At 37.4% G+C, this 7,469-nt stretch overlaps 1 pseudogene; it reads left to right on the forward strand.

Annotated features, from left to right (window-relative positions):
• Positions 1–4,762: 4,762 nt before the first annotated feature.
• Positions 4,763–5,213, forward strand: LOC101561884 (annotated as a pseudogene).
• The last annotated feature ends 2,256 nt before the right edge of the window (positions 5,214–7,469 follow it).

Here is a 7,469-nt window from a genome sequence, read left to right on the forward strand (position 1 = left end):
ATGTATGCAATGTGTTAATTATTGAAACTGTCCTACCAATTTGGTTTGAAACTGTCTCATTGCTATTTGTTTCTCAATAAAATTATGGAAAAAATATATACAAAGAACTCCTTAAATACAGTAATAAGAAAATGAGTAACTCAAGAAATGGGCAAAAAGGGAGGACATTAAGGGGATCAAATTGATGAGGATCTGATATTATCAACTCCCCAGAATGAATGTAATTATTATATACCATAAATGTATACCAATAAAAAAGAAATGGGAGGAACTTCTGAACAGATGTGCATCCTAATTAATATATACATATGGCAAATGAGCAGATAGAAAGGTGATCAACATCATCTAACATTATTTTGAAACAGGTCTCATTAAGTCCCCATGTGCTCAAACTTTATTTTGTTTTGTTCTGTTTTTTAGTCCCAGGTACTAAACTCAGTACCTTATGTTTGCCAGGCAGGCACTTATGTTGCTAAACTGTCTCCATGACCCAAACATCATATAACATTAATAATTGCAAACTGAAGTAATGGTAAGATATCAGTATACACGTAATAGAATGATTACATTTCTAAAAATTAAAAATATTCAATTCTGGATATTCAAACTATATGAACATTTATTTTTGATGGGAATATAAAATGATATAGTCACTTTAGTAAACAGGTTGACAGTTTCTTACAAAGCTAAATATAGTCTTACATGATATTGTAATTGCATACTCAAATATTTACCCAATTGATATAACAATCTATACCAACGCAAAAAAACCTGCATTCATGTTTTTCGTAGAAACATTATTCATAATAACCAAAACTGGAAACAACTAAGGTGTCCAACAGAAGAATAAGTAAATAAAATGTAGTGCATGCACGCAATGGAATATTAGTGCTAAAAGAAATGAACTATCAAGTAATGGAGGAAATTCAGTGCATAATGCTTAGTGAAAAAAGATAGTCTAAGGGCTGGGTATTTTTAGACTATCGTGGATGGGAGCACTTCAAGCAGGCGCAGGGCCAGGAGTTTGATCCCTGGGCCTGCCATAGCACACCAAGATGGCAATTGAGACTGGGTGTGGTGGCTCACACCTGTAATCCCACCTCTTGGGAGGCTGTAAACAGGTGGATCTCTGTGAGTCTGATCTAGTAGTGAAAACCCTGAACACCATGTAGACCCTTCCTTAAAATACAAAAAAAAAAAAAAAAATGAAAGAAAAACACAGTCTAAAGGGCTCCAATCAACACTCTATTCCGATTGTCTTAGTTACTTTTTGTTTTGGTGAGACAAAATACCCAACATCACAAGTAAAAAGAGGAAAAGGTTTGTTTCAGTGCACAGGTCATAGAGATTTCAGTCCATCAATGGCTGGGTGCATGGCAAGGAGCATCACAGAGTAGAAACAATTCTAGGTGGGCAGAAGGCAGCAAAGTAGCAGCAGAATAAAAAGTAAAAAAGACAAGGAAAAATTCAGGTTTAGTGAAAGGAAAAGTTAATGTTTAATTGCTTGATCAACCTGGCATGCCTATATCTGACAGTCTGAGCAACAAATTCGATGATAACAATACGTAATAGAACAACCATTGTTCATTTTCTATTCTTGCTTTGAAATTCTGTGCCATTTTTACGTTCTATGTTGCTTTGTTTTTGTCTTTGTTCTTGTTATTCAGTTTTGTTATTTTCTTTGACATGAAAAAAATTAAAAAGAAGCAGTAGTAACAAGTCTTTTTTCTGTCTCTTATACTCCATGCAGGATGCCCATCTTTGGGCAGGTAGCACTCATAACCCAGGTGAGTTACTCTTCATTGCAGCAGTATATACCCTAGGTTCAACCACCTCCAAAGAGCCCCACTTCTGGCCACAAGCCATAACTCCAGTGATTCTGGAAAAACCAGCACTGCACATGCCAGTGACCCAGAGGGTGAGAAGATACCAAGGAGATTTTTAGGTCAATGAAATACCTGCATGATAATGTAAAGGTGGAAACATACCAATGTACATTTGTCAAAATCTACAGAGACTTTTAACACAAAGACTAATGTAAGAGGTTAGGGACCTCAGAGAGGAATGTAGCCTATAACAAGAGAATCCAAGTGTATCACAAATATATGAAACTGTTTCACAGAAAGGGATAGGGGTATAGATCCTGACTTAAGTAACTTTAGAAATAGGTGGAATCTGTAACACTAAAAACAGTTTTCATAAGCACTGTAATCTAGCTGATAAAATCTTTTTGCCATGGGGATATGCATTAACAATTCTGATACCACCATGTCTGTGTACTGAATCTGAATGATTTACTAAATAGGTAGCAGATGGTGGGAACTAGGTTTCTCATTGTTGACACAGGAATTTATAGATAAGCAAGACAAGGCTAAAATGATCCATGTGATGATATATTAGAATTGGAGACAGTATATATTCATGTTTAACTCAATATAGATAAAGATAGTTGAGTATAAAAGTGCCTATAGGCATGCATTTATACACAGATTAATATGCACATATAGACTTCTGAGAAGATGCCAGAGCACTGAACAACAGTAAATCAACCTCTCCAAGGTTTGGAATCCAGACATTGAAAAATAACAACTTGGGGAAGGAAAGGAGAGAGCAAATTGAATCCCTGAGACCCAGAAAAGATCTGAAAGGAGAGCTGGAGCCCACAGAAAAAGTAAACAGAGACCCTAATGCAAAAAAATAAAAAATAAAATAAAGAAAGAAGGGGCAAACTTCACTTTCTCCCCAGCGCCTGGCCCATGGCCTGAGAGAAAGGGTGACATCTACAGAGACACAGCGATTGCAGGTGACCCAGAGGCCTCCAAGGAGCAATGCAAAGAAGTGGATACAATGATTTTATGAATGACACACCAACCACACAGGAAATATTACAAAGAATTCACAACTGGAATCACATGAAATTAAAAGGCTTTTGCACAGCAAAAGAAACCAACAGAGTGAAGAGACTACTCATAGAATGGGAAAAACATTTTACTAGCTATTCCTCAAAAGAATAACATCTAAAATACATAAAGAACTAAAAAAAAACCCTCCCAAATTTAAAGGCATAAACCAAAAATAACATCTGAAATGAACAGACATTTATTAGATAAAGAAGTACAGACAGCAAACAAAAATGGAAAATGCTCAATATCACTGGTTATTTGAGAGATGCAAATTAAAACAACACTGAGATTCCATCTCATCCTAGAAAAAATGGCTATCGTCATGAAATCAACCAATAACCAGTGCTGGAGAGGGTGTGGGGGAAAGGGAACCGTTCTCCACTGTTGATGGGAGTGCAAACTGGTGCAACATCTGTGGGAATCACTGTGGATATTCCTGAAAAAAACAATAGGATTGGCGGTCCCATTTGACCCAGCTGTGCCCTTTCTAGGGATCTTCCAAAAAGAGTGAAAATTATACCACAGTGATACATGTATACCCATGTTTATAAATGTTCAATTTATAATAGCTAAATCTTGAAAATAGTCCATATGCCCATCAAAAGATGAATGGAGGGGCTGGTGAGATGGCTCAGTGGTCTAAAGCACCTACTTAGAACAAGCTTAGCAAAGCACAGGGCCACGCGGTTCAATCCCCCAGCACCACATGCCAGCTAGCCCCGCCCCCTGGTGGGCTGAGCTGGCCACACACACACACATACACACATAAATAAATAAATAAAATTTTTTAAAAAATTTAAAAAAAGATGAATGGATAAAGAAAAGTGGTGTTGGTATATACACTGGAGTACTACTCTGCCATAAAGAATGATAAACTTGCATAATTTGTAGGAAACTGAATGCACTCAAAAATCTTAGGTGAAATAAATGGAATGCACAAGTTTAAATGTTGCATTACCTTTATTTGATAAGAAACGGGTAAATAAGGTGCACAATAGAGGCTAGATATTGGAAAGTAGGAAGAACTATTTCAAATGGGATGGGGCCAAGGGAGGGGAAGAGGGAATGGAAGAAAAGGTAAAAAGAGAATGGAAGGAAAATATGAAAATAAATCGTTTGTAAGTGTTGAGGGGAAGAGGGGTGGAAGGGTGAGAGGAATGGGAAAAAATTAAGATATATTATGTACAGGTCCAAATATTCTGTGATTAGTGGGATCAATATGTATGAAAAATATGTACTAATAAAAATAAAGATTATAAGCATATATTCATGTTTCATTGCCCTATCAGCTGAAAAGCCTAAAAACATCAACACTCCTGGAGAAAAAACACACCCAGCATCATCCAGATTCTATCACTGTTCAATAAAAGGAATGAATGAGTTCAATCCCTGGTTCCACAAAAAAAAAGGTGGGGGGGCTGGGGAGATGGCTCAGTGGAATAATCGCTTCCCTGGCAAGTGCAAGGGCCTAAGTTCAATCCCCAGTTCCGCCAAAAAAAGATTAAAAAATAAAAATAAATAAAAGGAATGAGAACTCATCAGAGAAATGGTTTTCTTCAAGACTGGAGCAACAAACATACAAGATGAGCCTGGCATCTTATAGTGTCAGAAAGTAAAGAAGTGCCAATACTGTACACACATTTGCACACACACACACACACACACACACACACACACAGATAGGGCTGTGTCAAAAGTACACATGAGCCAACTGAAAGAGCTCCAATGGCTAAAGCTAGAATGAATTGAACAACAAAAGCAATAAAGATGGTATCTGATTACAATGCAAAGGATAAAATTAATACCCATGTGTCCATGCTGATAGAAATAACTGAATAGCTTTTGTCTCAGTTGCTGACATGCCCTCCATACTAAGCAAGACCCGGAAGCTTCGGGGCCATGTGAGCCACGGCCATAGCCGCATCTGCAAGCACCGGAAGTGCCCCGGAGGCCCAGGGGATGCTGGTGGCATGCATCATCACAGGATCAACTTCGACAAATATCACCCAGGTTACTCTGGGAAGGTTGTTGTGAGGCATTACCACTTAACGAGAAACCAGAGCTTCTGCCCAACTGTCAACCTTGATAAATTGTGGACTTTGGTCAGTCAGCAGACACGAGTAAATGCTGCCAAAAACAACATTGGAGTAGCGCCCATCATTGATGTAGTGCGATCGAGCTACTACAAAGTTCTTAGGAAGGGAAAGCTCCCAATGCATGCTGTCATCGTGAAGGCCAAATTCGTCAGCAGAAGAGCTGAGGAGAACATTAAGGGCTGTTGGGGGGCGGGCCTGTGTCCTAGTAGCTTGAAGCCATGGATAGGGGGCTCATTAAAATGCTAACAAATGGTTTTCAAAAAAAGAAAACTGAATAAATAAATGGGGAAGAAACAAATCTGTGCAAATGAATTTAAAATAATGTGTGTAGGTATTCTACCCTCAAGGAAAATGCTGCACTCCTTAGGTGTGAGCTATGTGTAAGGACTGCCTTCCAAAGAGTATAGAGTGTAAAAGAGAAATAAAGTACAGATTTACATAACCAGCCAGATACCTCAGTGGACTAAAGTGCCTGCTTAGGCAGGCACAGTGACAGGGGTTGTGGTGGCATATGCCTGTAGTCCCAGTACTTGGGAAGCTGAAAACAGGAGGATCACTAGGAGTCCAATCTGTGTAGTGGGACCCTGTAGATCCTGTACAAAATACATTTAAAAAAAAAAAGAATAAATTTGCAGGAGCAAAATCTTACCACTCCTCAGAAAGGTGAACATGAACAGATATCCCGTTGATCATATGCATCCTTGATATGATGTCATGAAAATGGCACTTTAACTCTTACTCTTCCTCCCAATAGTCCATAATCTATCTTATAATATTATCTCTTATCAGAGAAAAACACAGAATGCCAACAGGGAGAACCCTATAAAATGCCTAGCTAGTATCCACAATTGTAAAGGGATGTCTGAAAAAGCACCATATCCAAGAGGTGCCTCAGTAGTAGGACAATTCTATGACATATTGTATCTGAGTCCTTATCTGGAAGAGAAAATACCTTAGGTTAAAACTAAGGAAATATGAAGAAATTATTAACTTTAAAAATAATGTTTCTACACTTGTTAGTTAATTGTAACAAATGTATCATACTCATGTAATAGCTAAATGATAAAGTAAACTGCACAGAGGGCATATAGGAACTCTGTGTAACATCTTCTCAAATTTTCTGTAAACCTGAAACTCTTTGAAAAAACAAAGACTATCTTAAAATATTTGATTAACCAAAAAGTGACTGTCTACCTCATCGTGATTCTTATTTGCTTTCTGTGATTAAAGGTGATACTAAGCAGTTTTTTAATAGGCTTATTGTCTGTGTAAATATTTCTTTAGTAATTTTTCTGTTTGTGTCTTTTGTCCATTTCTCCATTGGAATATTTATATTTTTGCTAATAGGTTGTAAAATGAAAAAAATTAACTTTCAGATACCATGTGTGCTGTTTCCCAATTTGTCATTGGTCTCTCAATCTTATGACATTTTCTTCCTTATAGAAATTTTTCATTTTTACATAGTCAAACCTGTCAATTTTCCCTTCATGGTCTGTGCATTCATATCATGCTGAAAAAGTCCTCTCTTATCCTGAGATTATAAAAATGTTCACTCATATTCCCTTTGACTGGTTTTACTGATTCATTTTTCACATTTTTATCATTATAACAAAAATGTGTATGGTGTAGAAAATGAGATATTAACCCAATGTTTTGAAATTTTTCTAAAAATTCAACTAGTTGTATCAATTGTGTTTATTGAACATTTCCTTTCTCCAGTAAGTTGCAATAACTTTTTCATAACACAATAAATTCCATTCCATGGGTAGAAGTTTATTTCTCGGTTCCTTATTCTGATTTTAGTGAGCATCTGCTCTATTCACAGTATTTTAACTATTGTAACTTTGTAAAAGTTATTATTTGGGAGGGTATATCATCTTTTATTAGCTCTATTTTTGAAAATTTCTGCTTCAGCTTCAGTCCGCCATCGAGTGCGTGCTCTTGCCTCCTATCCATACAATGTCTTCTCAAAAGACTTTCAGAACCAAACAATTCCTGGCCAAGAAGCAAAAGCAGAATTGTCCCATTCCTCAGTGGATTAGAATGAAGACAGGTAATAAAAGCAGGTACAGGGGCTGGTGAGATGGCTCAGTGGTCTAAAGCACCTACTTAGAACAAGCTTAGCAGAGCACAGGGACCGCGGTTCAATCCCCCAGCACCACATGCAGCCAGCCCCGCCTCCTGGTGGGTTGAGCTGGTCACACACACGCACACACACACACACACACACACACATATATATAAATAAATAAAATTTTTTAAAAATCAGGTACAACTCCAAGAGGAGACAGTGGAGGAGGACCAAGCGAGGACTGTGAGGAGTTGCACATGAGCTGCAGCACATTTACCCTCCGGGAGGTCACAAGACGATGAGGTCATCAGAAAAAAGGTCATCTTTTAATCATGGTCAAGACAATACTGAATAAAGGTTTAAAAATAAAAAAAAATTTAAAATGTTTTTGCTATTCTA

Source organism: Octodon degus, unplaced genomic scaffold (genome assembly GCF_000260255.1).
Source record: "Octodon degus isolate 3935 unplaced genomic scaffold, OctDeg1.0 scaffold00201, whole genome shotgun sequence".
NCBI lineage: Eukaryota > Metazoa > Chordata > Mammalia > Rodentia > Octodontidae > Octodon > Octodon degus.